This window comes from Ictidomys tridecemlineatus, chromosome 9 (assembly GCF_052094955.1).
Source record: "Ictidomys tridecemlineatus isolate mIctTri1 chromosome 9, mIctTri1.hap1, whole genome shotgun sequence".
NCBI classification, from domain to species: Eukaryota; Metazoa; Chordata; class Mammalia; order Rodentia; family Sciuridae; genus Ictidomys; species Ictidomys tridecemlineatus.
This window is the reverse complement of record NC_135485.1, coordinates 68,856,626-68,863,179: the sequence shown is the minus strand read 5'-3', so window position 1 is coordinate 68,863,179 and position 6,554 is coordinate 68,856,626.

The window sequence follows — 6,554 nt, the reverse complement described above, 5'->3', positions numbered from 1 at the left end:
TATAAAATCTTTTGCAAACTTACCCTGATTACTATGGGCAATAACTGACCAAATGATTTCTATTTATTGTGACAATTAATATTGTAGATGTCATAATAGGAACTATTTGATTTAATGCTATATATTGTTTGTATTGTGTGTTTTAATTTTTCTCCCACTAAATTGTGATGTACTGGAAACCTTAAAGGACACTGTAAGTCCACAATGTAGAAATTCTACTGCCTTAAAATCATAATTTTAGATGGATAGAAACACAAATAACATGAAAAATCAAGGGAAAAAAATCACCCTCCAAAAACCAAGATACTTCAATAACAGAGTCCTCCAATACCATGGTGGAAGAAATCTCAGAGAATAGTTTAGAATGTTCATAATTAATCTGATTTGCAAGGTATAGGTTGACATAGGAGTGAAATAACACAGATGAAGTGAAAGAACATTTTAATAAACAGAGATTCTTAAAAACCAAGCAGAGATACCCAAAATGAAACAATAAACCAAATTGAAAATTCAATGAAAAGCATCATGAACAGACTACACCACTTGGAAGACCAACTTTTACATAATGGAGACAAAATAATGATCTTTAAAATAGAGTAGATCATGGAGAAAATATTTAAAAGACCATGAACAGAACTTCCAAGAAATATGGGATAACATGAAAAGAACAAATATAGGGTTTATCAGGATAGATTAAGGCTTGGAGATACAAACCAAAGGAATGCACAATCTATTTAATGAAATAATATCAGAAAATTTTCCAAACCTTAGTAATTAAATAGAAAATCAAATACAGGAGGCTTATAGGACCCCAAATATACAAAATTCAAGCAGACCCACACTAAGTTACAGTATTATGATAATGTCTAACATGTAGAATAAGGATAGACTTTTAAATATTGCCAGATAAAAGTAACAGTTTACATGTACAGGGAAACCAATATGCACCTCTGCTGATTTCTCAATCAAAACCCTCAAAGCTAAGAGGTCTTGGAATAATATATATCAAACTCTGATAGAAAATGCTTACCAGCCAAGAATACTATACCCAGAAAAATTAAGCTTCAGATTTGAAGATGAAATAAAAACCTTCCATGATAAACAAAAGTTAAAAGAATTCAAAACTATAAAGCCTGCATTACAAAACATACCCAATAAAATATTTCATGAAGAAGAAATGAGAAATAAAAGTTAAAATCAGAAAATGGAGGGACTACACTAGAAGAATAGACAATCAAAGAAAAACAAATTCAAAGTGAAAACCAGAAAGAAATCAAAATGACTAGCAATAAAAATAATTTTTCAATAATAACATTGAATATAAGTTGCCTAAACTCATCAATCAAAAGACATAGACTGACAGATGGATTAAAAACAAGACAAAACAATATGCTGTCTTCCAGAGACTCGCCTTATAAAAAAAGACATCCACAAACTGAAGCTAAAAGGATGGGAAAAAAATATATCATTTATCTGGATCTCACAAATAAGCAGGAGATTCTAGCCTCATATCACATAAAATGGACTTTAAGCCAAAGTTAATGAGAAAGGACCCAGAAGGTCATTTCATACTGCTTTAGGGAATTTTACATCAACAAGATATAACGCTACTGAAATATAGATGATAATCAGAAACAATTTTGAAAATTTATGGTCCAATAAAATAAAAAATTTTGAAGACTGTCAAATTTCTAGATTGTATGATCTAAACTGAATCAGGAGGACATAGAAATGAATGAGTCCAAACTGAATCAGGAGGACATAGAAAATTTACACAGATCAATTTCAAGCAATGAAATTGAAGATGCCATCAAAAACCTAGCAAGGAAGAAAAGCCCAGGACCAGAAGGATTCTCAGCCAAGTTCTACCAGACTTTCAAAGAAGAACAAACACCTATGTTCCTCAAATTATTCCATAGAAAAGAAGGGAACCCTTCCAAACATATTTTATGAAGCCAGTATCTGTCTGGTTTTGAATCAGGGTGATCCCTGATTCAAAACCAGACAAAGATGCATCAAGGAAAGAAAACTTGAGAACAATATCCCTGATGAACATAGATGCAAGAGTCTTAATAAAATAATGGAAAATTGCATACAAAAACATATTTAAAAGGTAGTGCACCTTTATCTAGTTGAGTTCATCCCAGGAATGTAAGGTTGTTTCGGCATGTGGAAATCAATAATTCACCACATCAGTAGAGTTAAGGAAAATAATCTCATGATTATCTTAATAGATTAAGAAAATGAATTTGACAAAATATAGAATTCATTCACATTCAAAACACTATAAAAACGAGGAATAGTAGAAAGATTCCTTAACATCGTAAAAGCTATATATGCTAAACCCAAGGCCAACATCATTCTAAATAGAGAAAAATTGAAAGTATATCCTCTAAAAACTGGAAAAAGACAGGAAGATCCTCTTTCACCACTTCTGTCCAACATAGTCCTAGAAACTCTAGCCAAAACAATTATACAGAAGAAAGAAAGGGATATGAATAGGAATAAAAGCTCTCAAATTATTTCTATTTGCAAAAGAAATAAATCTATATTTAGAAGGTCCAAAAGACACCACCATAAACAAATTCAGCGAAGTAGCAGGATATAAAATTAACACCTATAAATCAATCATGTGTCTATACACCAATAGTGAATCAACTAAAAGAGAAATTAAGAAAACTATCCCTCACAACAGCCTTAAAAAACAAACAAAAAATCTTTGAGAATCAATCTAACAAAAGAAAGAAGTGAAATATCTCTACAATGAAAATTATGAAACACTAAAGAAAGAAACTAAATAAGCCCTTAGAAGATGCAAAGATCTCCCATGTTCTTGGATAGAGATAATTAATATTGTCAAAATGACCATACTACCAAAAGTGATGCATAAACTTAATGCAATTCCTATTAAAATTCCAATCATACTCTTCATAGAAATAGAAAAAGTGGTTATGAAATTCATTTGGAAAAATAAGAGACCCAGAATAACCAAAGCAATTCTCAGTGAAAAAAGTGAAGCAGGAGGCATCACAATATCAGAACTTAAAGAGCCATAGTTACAAAAATGGCATGGTATTTGCACCAAAACAGACATGAAGACTAATGGAACAGAATAGAAGACACAGAGATACAGGTATCTCATACTAGCCAAAAGCAGCATAAACATACATTGGAAAAACATAGCTTCTTCAAAAAAACATACAGGAAATGTGGAAACTCAAATGTAGCAGAACGAAATTTAACCACTTTCTCTCACCCCACACAAAACTCAATCAAGGACCTAGACATTAGACCAGAGACCCTGTGCCTACTAGAAGAAAATATGGGCCCAACTCTTCATCATATCTGCTTAGGAAAAGAATTCCTGAACAAGACTCTTAAAGTACCAGAAGTAAAATCAAGAATCAATAAATGGGATGGCATCAAACTAAAAGGCTTTTTCACAGCAAATAAAGAAATTAAGAATGTGAAGAGGAGACTACAGAATGGGAAAAGTCTCAGAGAATTAATCTCCAGGATTTGTAAATAACTCATAAAGCAACACGAAATAACAAATAACCCAGTCAATAAATGGGCAAAGGAACTGAACAGACACTTTGCAAAAGAATAAATATGACCAGTCAAGGAATATATAAAAATATATATTCAACATCTATAACAATTAGACAAATGCAAATTAAAACTACACCGAGATATGTCACTCTAGTCAGAATGGCAATTATCAAGAATATGAGTAATAAAAAATGTTGGTGAGGATGTGGGGAAAAATACACTCATATAGTGCTGGTGGGACTTCAAATTGTTTCACCTGCTCTAGAAAGCAGTATGGAGATTCCTCAGAAAATTTGGAAAGAGACCACCATTTGACCCAGTTATCTCTTTCCTCTGCATACACCCAAAGGACTTAAAATCAGTATATTACCAGCATACTACCCTGATACAGCCACATTAATGTTTATAGCAACACAAATCACAATAGTTAAGGTATGGAACCAACCTAGGTGCTGTTCAACAGATGAATGAATAAAGAAAATATAATACACACACACACACTGGGAAAATTGCTGAGCCACAAGAAGAATGAGATGATGGCATTTGCTGGTAAATGGATGGAACTGGAGACTATCATGGTAAGTGAAATAAGTCAGTCCCCAAAGACCAAAGGCCAAATTTTCTCTCTTACATTCCATGCTATTATACAATAAGTAGAATGGGGAGGGAAGATTAGAAGTTCATTGTATTGGGGAAAAGGGAATGCAGGGAGGGGAAGAGGAATGGGAATAGGATAGAGAGTTGAATAAATTAGACATAATTTTCCTATGTTCATATATGAATACATGAATGGTGTAACTTCACATCATGTTCAACTATAAGAATGGATCCTAATTAGAATAAGTTATGCTTCATTACTCCATGTATGTATAATATGTCAAAATTCACTCTGCTGTCATGTATATCTAAAAAGAAAAAAAATAAAAAAAATTACAAATGGTTTGATATGGTTAAAGTACCAGATGTTTTTAGAGAGCGTCCGTTTTTAAATTTATTTTTAATATTTATTTTTAGTTGTAGTTGGACTCAATATTTATTTATTAATTTTTATATGGTGCTGAGGATCGAACCCAGGGCCTTGCACTTGCTAGGCGAACACTACAACCCCAGACCAAGAGTGTTAGTTTTGATCAAGTAGGCAAAGGCTATGTAGTGAAATACTAGTCCATTATCTTAAGATTTTAAAGTTTATTTTGGAAGTGGTATGGGAGATAAATCTTAATTCTTCTGGTTTCAGAATCAGGAGCACCTAGAGGTAATTCCTGGCAATCCAAAAAGTCTGGGCATAGGGAGAGAGGCTTCTATCCAATGTGGTCCACATGGAATTCAGTGGTCATCTTAACATTTAAAGTTGTGTCATTCTCCTACTTTAAAGTTCTACTTCCCTCTGTAATCACTGTAGAAAGCCCATCTGATCTAGGATCTGACCCATGACTACCTTTCCATTCTCATTGGATGGCAGTTTCCAGTAACTGATAATTCAACTTCTGGAATGTTCTGAATGTTTTCCTGCCTCAGGATGCTCATTTATGCAGTTCTCACTCATCAGAACATTTCCCTTTATTGTTTAAGGCTTCTGACAGGTCTTCTCTATAGGGTAACCCTGTTCCCCAATTGTATTCTTTTACATCACTTACCTCACAAGTTTAGGCCCTAAATATGTTTTCAGTTAAGATACTGAAGAGTCACATGAATAAAAACAATGCATAATTCATGGAAAAAATGATGAGGGCTTAAATGAGAACAAGTGCTATATGAAAAAAGATACTTTTGATAGGTGCTAAAGAGGTAGAACAATGTTGTAAGAAAGGGAAGGGAAGGTGTTTCAGATGCCACTCAAGCTTTGGGTGAGATGTTCTTGCAGGTGATGGCAATATTCACCCATATAAAGACTATGACTAAAACATGTTTGGGCAGGTGGGATCATGAAGCAGTTTTAAGACAGAGATGAGATGTATGTAAAATATCTCATCAGGAAGCTCAGTCATATATTTTAAAAAAAGGAGAATATGGCAATGAAAAGATCCCCAGGGATTTGGTGGGAGCTTCGTGGGAAACCAAGGACAGAGTTCAGAATAAAGAGAAGATTTATTAAAATTCCCACAGGTTGGAGATATAACTCAATGGTGATCCCTCACATGCATAAGTTAGTAATTATATAAATAACTAATTAAAAACACAAAAACTAATATATATTTCAGAATGGTGGCACCGCTTGGATGGGATAAGAACTAGGAAGGAGCGGGAGAGAAGTTTTGGGCAAATTGTTAAAGCTCTTTTCAAATATCTGGGTGGCAGATGTACAGGTGTATTCATGTTGTAAATTTTAAAAAGCTAATTTTATTTCTTGGAATTTTAAAAGTCTACATTATAGTTCAATGAAAAAAGTGGACTTAAAAGATTGCTATGGGTATTGAAATTCAGTGTGGTGGACTCTTACCATGTAACCTTTCTGCCTACTATTCAGGGAACACTGTTATTACATTCTCTACTGTACTATCTGACACACTCCAGACTGATTACCAGCCCCTAATAATTTTTCCCATTGTACTCTATTTGGCAGGACTTAGCTACCTGTGAACTTAACAACCAAAGAAGGTATTTCTTAATTGGTCTCAGGTGCCCAGGCTTAGGTGCTTAAGGTTGCCTGGCAAGCTGCCTGGGTCTTCTCCTTTCCTCACCTCTCCCACATCAATGGGAGCAAGCCGCACTGGAGTGACCACTAGGAGGACTGCTGCTAAACCCTGCTTGTCCCAGCCACATTTGTACCGCTGGTGCCACCTCCTCACTGCTGGCTCCCCAGCTTCTGGACAGGCGGGTGCCCGAGTTGTGTGTTTTGTCCTAGGGAAGGTCTCTGCTGTGGCTGCCAACGTGTCCTGGGTCTGCACAGACCAAATTCCAAAAGATCAGGAGGAAAGGGGAGGCATTCTGTCCTCCACTGAGGAGGGAATGGTGGGTGGAAGGAGGAGAAGGGAAAGGAGCCTGGGGAGCTGGGAAAAGCC